Source organism: Dendropsophus ebraccatus, chromosome 2 (genome assembly GCF_027789765.1).
Source record: "Dendropsophus ebraccatus isolate aDenEbr1 chromosome 2, aDenEbr1.pat, whole genome shotgun sequence".
NCBI lineage: Eukaryota > Metazoa > Chordata > Amphibia > Anura > Hylidae > Dendropsophus > Dendropsophus ebraccatus.
The window spans coordinates 110,287,078-110,295,363 of NC_091455.1; the positions used below are offsets into that span (position 1 = coordinate 110,287,078).

At 38.2% G+C, this 8,286-nt stretch overlaps 1 non-coding gene across 1 annotated transcript; it reads left to right on the forward strand.

Annotated features, from left to right (window-relative positions):
• Positions 1–6,623: 6,623 nt before the first annotated feature.
• Positions 6,624–6,814, forward strand: LOC138784970 (U2 spliceosomal RNA). The gene has a single exon (XR_011361991.1). It is a non-coding gene; the product is annotated as a U2 spliceosomal RNA (small nuclear RNA).
• Positions 6,815–8,286: the final 1,472 nt, after the last annotated feature.

Consider the following 8,286-nt stretch of genomic DNA (forward strand, 5'->3'; position numbering starts at 1 on the left):
TGTGGCATATTTCGCTACTTGTCCCTGCAATTTAATCTACATTGGAATGACCTCGCGACAACTGAGAAGAATACCCGAACATGTGTTGGATATCAGAGCGGCGAGGGATGCAACAGAGATAGAAGAATTGAAGACTATTCCCCGTCACTTCAAGTCCGTTCATAATTGTGATGACTCCCTATTCAAAGTCCGGGGGATTGATGTCCTATACCGTAGCGAAAGAGGGGGCGACATTAAAAAACAACTTGCTCAAAGAGAAACCATGTGGATTTATCGATTGAACACCTTGGCACCGTATGGCCTGAATGAATACAACAGCTTTGCACCATTTTTGTGAATAAACCCTTGTGTATATATGAACGTTCCTATAGTACTCCGGATAAGAAATACTTGCTTTCTCAGGTTTGTCTTGTTTTTAGACTTATCTTTTAATTGCTTTTAGTGTTGGTTGTATGGTTTTACTTGAATGGTTGTGTGTTGGCCTATTGTGCTTCTTTCTCCTGTATTATTATTATTATTATTATTATTATTCTGTTCTTATGTTCCCCCCTTTTTTTCTTCCTCTTTACTCTTTAGGTGTAATATTATTAGATTTTCTGGCACAACATGCTTACATCTTGGAGTCTTCTGTTTACATGGAGAACATCTGGTTGTTATATTTCCCCTGTGATTGGTTGAACTATCATTTGCGCTATTTGGTTCACCCATACTTGTATCCCTTGGAAACCTTTATGGCCCCATTTTTTGCACCTTATGCACTTTTCACATGAATGTTACTCCATATTGGTGGTATATCACTTCGCCCACATGGTTGGTTTTGGTATATTAGGCTTTTTTGTATTTTATGAATAGTCCCTCTAAGTGAGGCACCATGGTCCATTATTTCTTTTGTTGCCTTTTTTTTTTATATATTATTCTACATATTATATATGGGTGACGCACTTTAGACAGTAGGGTCTATGATCCATTGCTTTTTACCAATGCACTTTACGATTATTTATTAGTGATCAATGAATTGGGGTATAGTTTATATTTTATATATTATTCTACATATTATATATAGGTGATGCACTTTATACAGTAGGGTCTATGATCTATTGTCTTTACCAATGCACTTTACGATTATTTATTAGTGATCAATGAACTGGGGTATAGCTATTATTATTTATTATTAAATATAGTTATTATGATTCACTCTATCACTTGGAGGAACACTACACTAGGTAGTGGGTTATACATCCTATTTATAATTATAATAGGGGATACACTTTGTAATCTGGTGGGGTGTATGAACTATATGCGTACTACTCTTGTATATATATTGTCACTATTAAATAACTATTTATTTATTGATATGATTTATTTATTATACATTTTTTATGATTTACCTTATTATTTTTTGTATATTTATCATTTTATTTTATTTATTTTATTTTATTTATTATTCATCATCATTATTATTATTATTATTTATCATTTATCATTTATTATTATCAATGACTATTATTCATTATTTATTTATTATTATTTATTTAGTATTTATTAGCTATTTGAATGTCGATTGTATTTACAGGATGAGTGTATAGTTTCATGTCCTTATAGTACAAATTTATATATGATTCATACTCCACATATAATTTAGGGGGATATTTTTTTATAGAGTTAGATATACGGTCTGGGCTGTGGGTATTACACTTATAGACGTGTGTGTGTGTGTGTGGGTACATGCTTAGACGCTGGGTGTGTGTGTATATATATATACATACATGTCTTTTGTCACCAGCACATACATATATGTTTCATTTCACCTGGCTTATAATTAATGTATGTCCAGGGATTTTTTTCACTTATAGATTCGTCAGTGGGTAAGTTTTTTTGGGTGGGTATATTATATGTGTTTTGTCTTTTGTTTTTATGTGTGTTTTTCACGTGTGGCACCTAGCACTCTTTCACTTTTTTATCACTATTTATTCATTTATTACTCCATTCATTATTCTTTGTCACTGGTCACTTTTCCATGTTATTTCTTTTTTCACTCTTTCCATGGCTGTATATATGTACTCTATGTTTAACCTCTTAAGGACATATGACGTACCGGTACGTCATATGTCCGCACTTGCACTTCAAAGCGGGGCCGCGCGGCGGCCCCGCTTTGAAGTGCCGCGATCCCGGGTGCCGCGAGTAGCCCGGGACCGCTGCTATTAGCGGGCACGGTCTGATCGCCGTGCCCGCTAATTAGCTAATCGGAGGCAGCTGTCAAAGTTGACAGCTGCCTCCGATTACCGGAGGCAACGTTTCCCTGGGGTCTAGTGGAGGAGATCGCTCCTCCGGGATGTTATCCCGGAGGAGCGATCTCCGTTACTGATGCCGGCCGGGGACGCGTCCAAGATGGCGCCGTCCTCGGCTCGGCACTCGTTCGTTTTCGGCTGCAGCAACCGAAAGCAAACGAGTGCCGATCTCATGGATCTCTGCAGCATATCTATGCTGCAGAGATCTCAATGAGAGATCCAAGTGTATATACTAGAAGTCCCCCAGGGGGGCTTCTAGTATATGTGTAAAAAAAAAAAAAAAGTGTTGTTAATAGTAAAAAGCCCCCTCCCCTAATAAAAGTCTGAATCACCCCCCTTTTCCCAGGTTATAAATAAAAGTAAACAAATAAATAAATAAATAAACATGTTTGGTATCGCCGCGTGCGTAATCGCCCGAACTATTAATTAATCACATTCCTGATCTGGTACGGTAAACGGCGTCAGCGCAAAAAAATCCCAAAGTGCAAAATTGCGCATTTTTGGTCGCATCAAATCCAGAAAAAATGTAATAAAAAGCGATCAAAAAGACGTATATGGGCAATCAAGGTACCGATAGAAAGATCACATCATGGCGCAAAAAATTACACCTCGCACAGCCCCATAGACCAAAGGATAAAAGTGCTATAAGCCTGGGAATGGAGCGATTTTAAGGAACGTATATTGGTTAACAACGGTTTGAATTTTTTACAGGCCATCAGATACAATATAAGTTATACATGTTACATATCGTTTTAATCGTAACAACTTGAGGAACATGCATAACAAGTCACTTTTACCCCAGGGCGAATGGCGTAAAAACACATTTCCCCCAAATAAAAGAAATGCGTTTTTTTTTTCAATTTCACCACACTTTGAATTTTTTTCTGGTTTCGCAGTGTACTTTATGCAAAAATTCAGCCTGAAATTGCAAAGTACAATTAGTGACGCAAAAAATAAGGGGCCATGTGGGTTTCTAGGTGGAAAAATGCAAGTGCTATGACCTTTTAAACACAAGGAGGAAAAACCGAAAACGTAAAAACGAAAATGGGCCACGTCCTTAACCCTTTGAGGACCAGGCCCAAAATGACCCAGGACCGCGCAAATTTTGATCTTAGTGTTTCCGTTTTTCCCTCCTCCCCTTCTAAGAGCTCCAGCACTTTCAGTTTTTTATCTACAGGCCATGTAAGTGCTTGTTTTTTACAGGAATAGTTGTACTTTGTAATGGCGTCATTCATTTTACCATAACATGTATGATGGAATTCCAAATATATTATTTATGAAGATATAAATTGGTGAAATCGCAAAAAAGAATGCAATATGGTAACGTTTGGGGGGTTCCTGTGTCTACGTAATGCACTATATGGTAAAAGCGACATGATACCATTACTCTATAGGTCAGTACGAACACAACCATATGCAGGTTTACGCAGATTCTCTAATGTTATATATTTTTTTTAAATGAAATCCTTTTTTTTGGCAATTAATTATAAATAAAATGGGACTATTGTGACGCTTATAACGGTTTTATTTTTTCACCTACGGGGCTGTATGGGGTGTCATTTTTTCCGACATGATCTCTAGTTTTTATTAATACCATATTTGTGAAGATCGGACGTTTTGATCACTTTTTATTAATTTTTTTATATATATAATGTAACAAAATCGGTAATCCGCGCACTTTTTTCCCTCTTTTCGTGTACGCCGTTTACCGTTCGCAATGACGCTTGTTATATTTTAATAGATCGGACAATTACGCACGCTACGGTATATTATATGTTTATCTATTTATTTATTTTTATATGTTTTATTTATATAATGGGAAAGGGGGGTGATTTCAACTTTTATTGGGGGAGGGGTTTTGGGGTAGTGTGTTAGTGTTTTTAACTTTTTTTTTTTTACACATTTGAAGTCCCTTTGGGGGACTTTTACATTCACTACTTGGATTTTTACACTGATGAATGCTATGCCATAGGCATAGCATTGATCAGTGTTATCGGCGCTCTGCTCATTGAGCCTGCCTGTGCAGGCTCAGTGACCAGAGCGCCGATCGGACCGCACGGAGGTAGGTGAGAGAGCTCCGGCGGCCCGTTTTACCGATCGGGACCCCCGCAGTCACACTGCGGGGGTCCCGATCGGTAGGTGACAGGGGACTCCCCCTGTCACTTACACTTAAACGCGGCGTTTAAGGAGTTAATGACACGCGGCAGCGCGATCGCTGCAGCGTGTCATTACCGGTGAGGTCCCGGCTTCTGATTGCAGCCGGCCCCCACCTGCTATGAAGCGCGCTCCGCTCCGGAGCGCGCTTCATAGCGTGAGAAACACCCAGGGCGTACAGTTACGCCCTAGGTCGTCTGGGGACAGACTTCCATGGCGTAACTATACGCCCTGGGTCGTCTAAGGGTAAAGGGTTAAAGTGTCACTGTCGTGAATTTTTTTTTTACAGAAATCAATAGTCCAGGCGATTTTAAGAAACTTTGTAATTGGGTTTATTATCCGAAAAATGCATTTTTATCATAAAAAAGCAGTTTGAAGCTCTCCCCCCTGTCTTCATTGTTCTCCTATGGAGAGAGCTAAAGAAAAGACCAAAACAGGACAACAAAGAGTTAATCTACAAATCCCTCACGGGATATCTCCTGTGACAGTCACCAGTGACCTGTCTGAGCTCGGATTACAACTGTCACCCAGCTCTGTGCCTGTAATCCTCTGTTATCTGCTTTCTGCTGCCGGCTAACTCCCTCCTTCCTCCTCCCCCCTCCCCTCTCCCTAGAACAGACAGGGTACGTCTCCTGCAACAAGTCACAATTTTCAGATTTTTCAGAGTGGATGAAAAAGAGGAAGGAGGGGGGGACCTGGGAAAAGGCTTTTTACATGCAGATAATGGCAGATTTGGCTAATAAACCCAATTACAAAGTTTCTTAAAATCGCCTGGACTATTGATTTCTGCAAAAAAAAAAAAAAAATACGACAGTGACTCTTTAAGTCCCGTTTGTGCCCTACTGCGCATGCGCGGAGTCCGGACTCTGAAGACACGTGATGCGACCTTGGTCACATGACCGGGATCGCATACACGTCACTATGACACCGGTCATGTGACCGGGATCGCCATTATGACACTTAGATATTTGGCTACCGGATGACGTGGACTCCCTCCGTCACTTCCGGTGAGACGTACATGGCACGTGACTTAGGGGCGGTCATGTGACCACACTTGTTTCCGGTCTCTCCCGGAGATGGTTTGGAAGGGGTGGATGACACTGATTATTACGGTGAGCTTAATACACCTGCCAAGGGGTGGGAGAATTTACAGGGGAAGCTTTTGGATTGGCTTTTGGAATGATTAGTGATGTGATGGCCAGCTGCATAGATGCGATGTGATTGGTATTTGGACATATAAAAAAGACAAGTGACCTGACTCTCATTACCCTTGATAAAGCTTGTACAGCGAAACGCAGCGTTGGGTGAGTGGTGGTACTGGGCGTGAGTATATACTATATACCCAGAGGTTTGATCATACACTTGTATGAATTAGACACTATACGTGGTATTGCATTTGGTTGCACTTCAGACTGCACTTGCAGCTTTATATATATAGGTTTACTTCACTGTTTCCTACTTATTTTGTTTGGATTATTATAATCCATTATTTAATATTTTCTTTTTGCACTTTTCTTACCTCTGTGGGTCAATTGATATACCATCAATGGTTTAATATATAGTAGTTATATTATTTATTTATTTACTCTGCCCTGTATACCATCTGATGTATGTATTGTATGGCTTTCTGCTCCCTTTTTAATATATGTTTTTAAACAATATAAATTTTCTTTGTATGTAATAAATAAAGTATTTTTTGATATATGCAGAATACTGTCCAGCATTGTTTATTTATAGGTGGTACACACATTTTTATGTAAAATATGAGGTATTAACATAACATTTTAAGTAAGAATGTATTACCAGAACTTTGTAATTTTGACAAATATCACATGTGTAACCCAAATGTGCTCCATGACTCACACACATGCTTTAAAAATGGAGGAGCACCCTGTGAATTTTGGGGGGTTCTATTTAGCATTGCATGTTTTTAGGCATCACATGGGGTTCGCAATTAGTTAAGGTACCAACACATAACAAGCACCCAACATTCAACATCCAACAAAAGACCAAAGTTTGGAAATTACACCCCTCAAAGAATTTATCTAGGGTGGTAGTAAGCATTTAGATCCCACAACTATTTGAAGAAAGCTTTCAGCATTGAGAAACCTAAATGTTACATTTTTTTCCTATAAAAATCATTTAGCGCTTAGATTTTATCAATCTTATACTTTCTTATGAAGAGCTTCTCAGCCTTTTGGATAAAATCAAGTGTAGTATCTGTTCTTATCAGTTTAATAACTGATCAGTCCACTATCTGGGGACCACATAGTAAATTGATTTTTAAGACAGGAAGATGGAAAAAGAACTTGCTCTGTCCTCTCCAGGCATTGACCTGGTATTGCATTGCTTCCAGGTTCAGTGCACATAAAAAAAGCACACAGATAAAAGTGCTCCAAAATTTGAAATGTGTTATATAATTTCTTCTGTGGACGGTAATACCCCATATGTGGTGATAGACAGGTGTTTGCCCACACAGCAGGGTGAAAAGTGCCAAATTGTGAGTTCTATATTTTAGGCTGCTCCTATTTTTTTTCCCCAATATTCATACTACTTTATGTTTTGTTTACACTATGGTCTTATGGAAATATCAGATGCTGTAGATAAAACAATTCTATGTATTATGGTTTGGGATTTGCTTTCTACAAAACAACAAAGCAATGAATAGATAAAAGCAATTCTAAAAGAAAACTCGTTTGCATTTACAAAATAATCATACAAGGGCATCTGTATTTAATAAATGAAATGTAAAATCTCTAAAATGTTAAACATTCATTTAAATGTGTCATTGTGTTTGCTGTGTTTAAACCAATTAATCTTTATAATTGTATTTATATAGTTTAATTTATTGATAACCATTTTATTTAACCATATTTATTTTATAATATAAAACAAAAGTTGTACTATTACATTAGAATTAAAATTAAATCTTGATAACATCAAAGTGTATTTTTTCATTAAACTACAGCCGTTGTTTAATAACAAAGCAGCATTACATTAGATTGCATGGAATCACGGCCGTAGTGTATACACACTATATACACTACGGCCTGGTTCTCTGCGGCCGCACAAAATAAATAACAGGTCTATTTTGTGCGGCTGCTATTCAGTAGTGGCTGCACAACATAGCCTGTGCACACAATGTAAAGTACGGCTCCTGGCCGTATTTTACATTGTGCTCTATGGCTAACTGGAGTCCGGGCACACCCGAATGTGCCCACATTCCAATTCAAAGGAAGTGATGTTCCGACCTATACTATAGTATCAGCCAGGTGAACATCACACACAATGGCCGGGTCAAACAACGGCTGATTTTCATACAGAATGTGAAAATGGCCTAGATGTAAAATAATTTACATTCTAAAATGTACTTTTTAAAATGCAAAATAATAATAATAATAATAATAACAACATTAAGGAAGAAGTCGGGGGAAAACGATTTTTTTAAACAAGTGCTGGGGAGGATAAAAGAAATAACATGCTCTGAACTCCCCCGCTCCAATGCTGGTGGCTGCATACTGTCGCTCTGGTCCCTAGGTCCCCACCCCCTTCCTGGTCTGATTGGGGACTAGTAGTTGTTTTTCTTTTTACAGTAAAGCTTATATTTAAGCCCTACTCCAAAATCCCTGCAAAATCAAGCTGGAGGATATTTTTAGGGTAGGGCTTATTTTTGGAGAAACAGGGTATATACTTGAGTATGCAAACTGATATGCCTATTTAAGAAGTTGCAGCATCCTAATATAGTTATGATAATGCATCTATATAGCGAGTGGATTTCTACATGCTTTGTCCTGTTTAGTTTTAAAGGGAACCAATCACCTCAAAAATGCATATAAAGCTACTT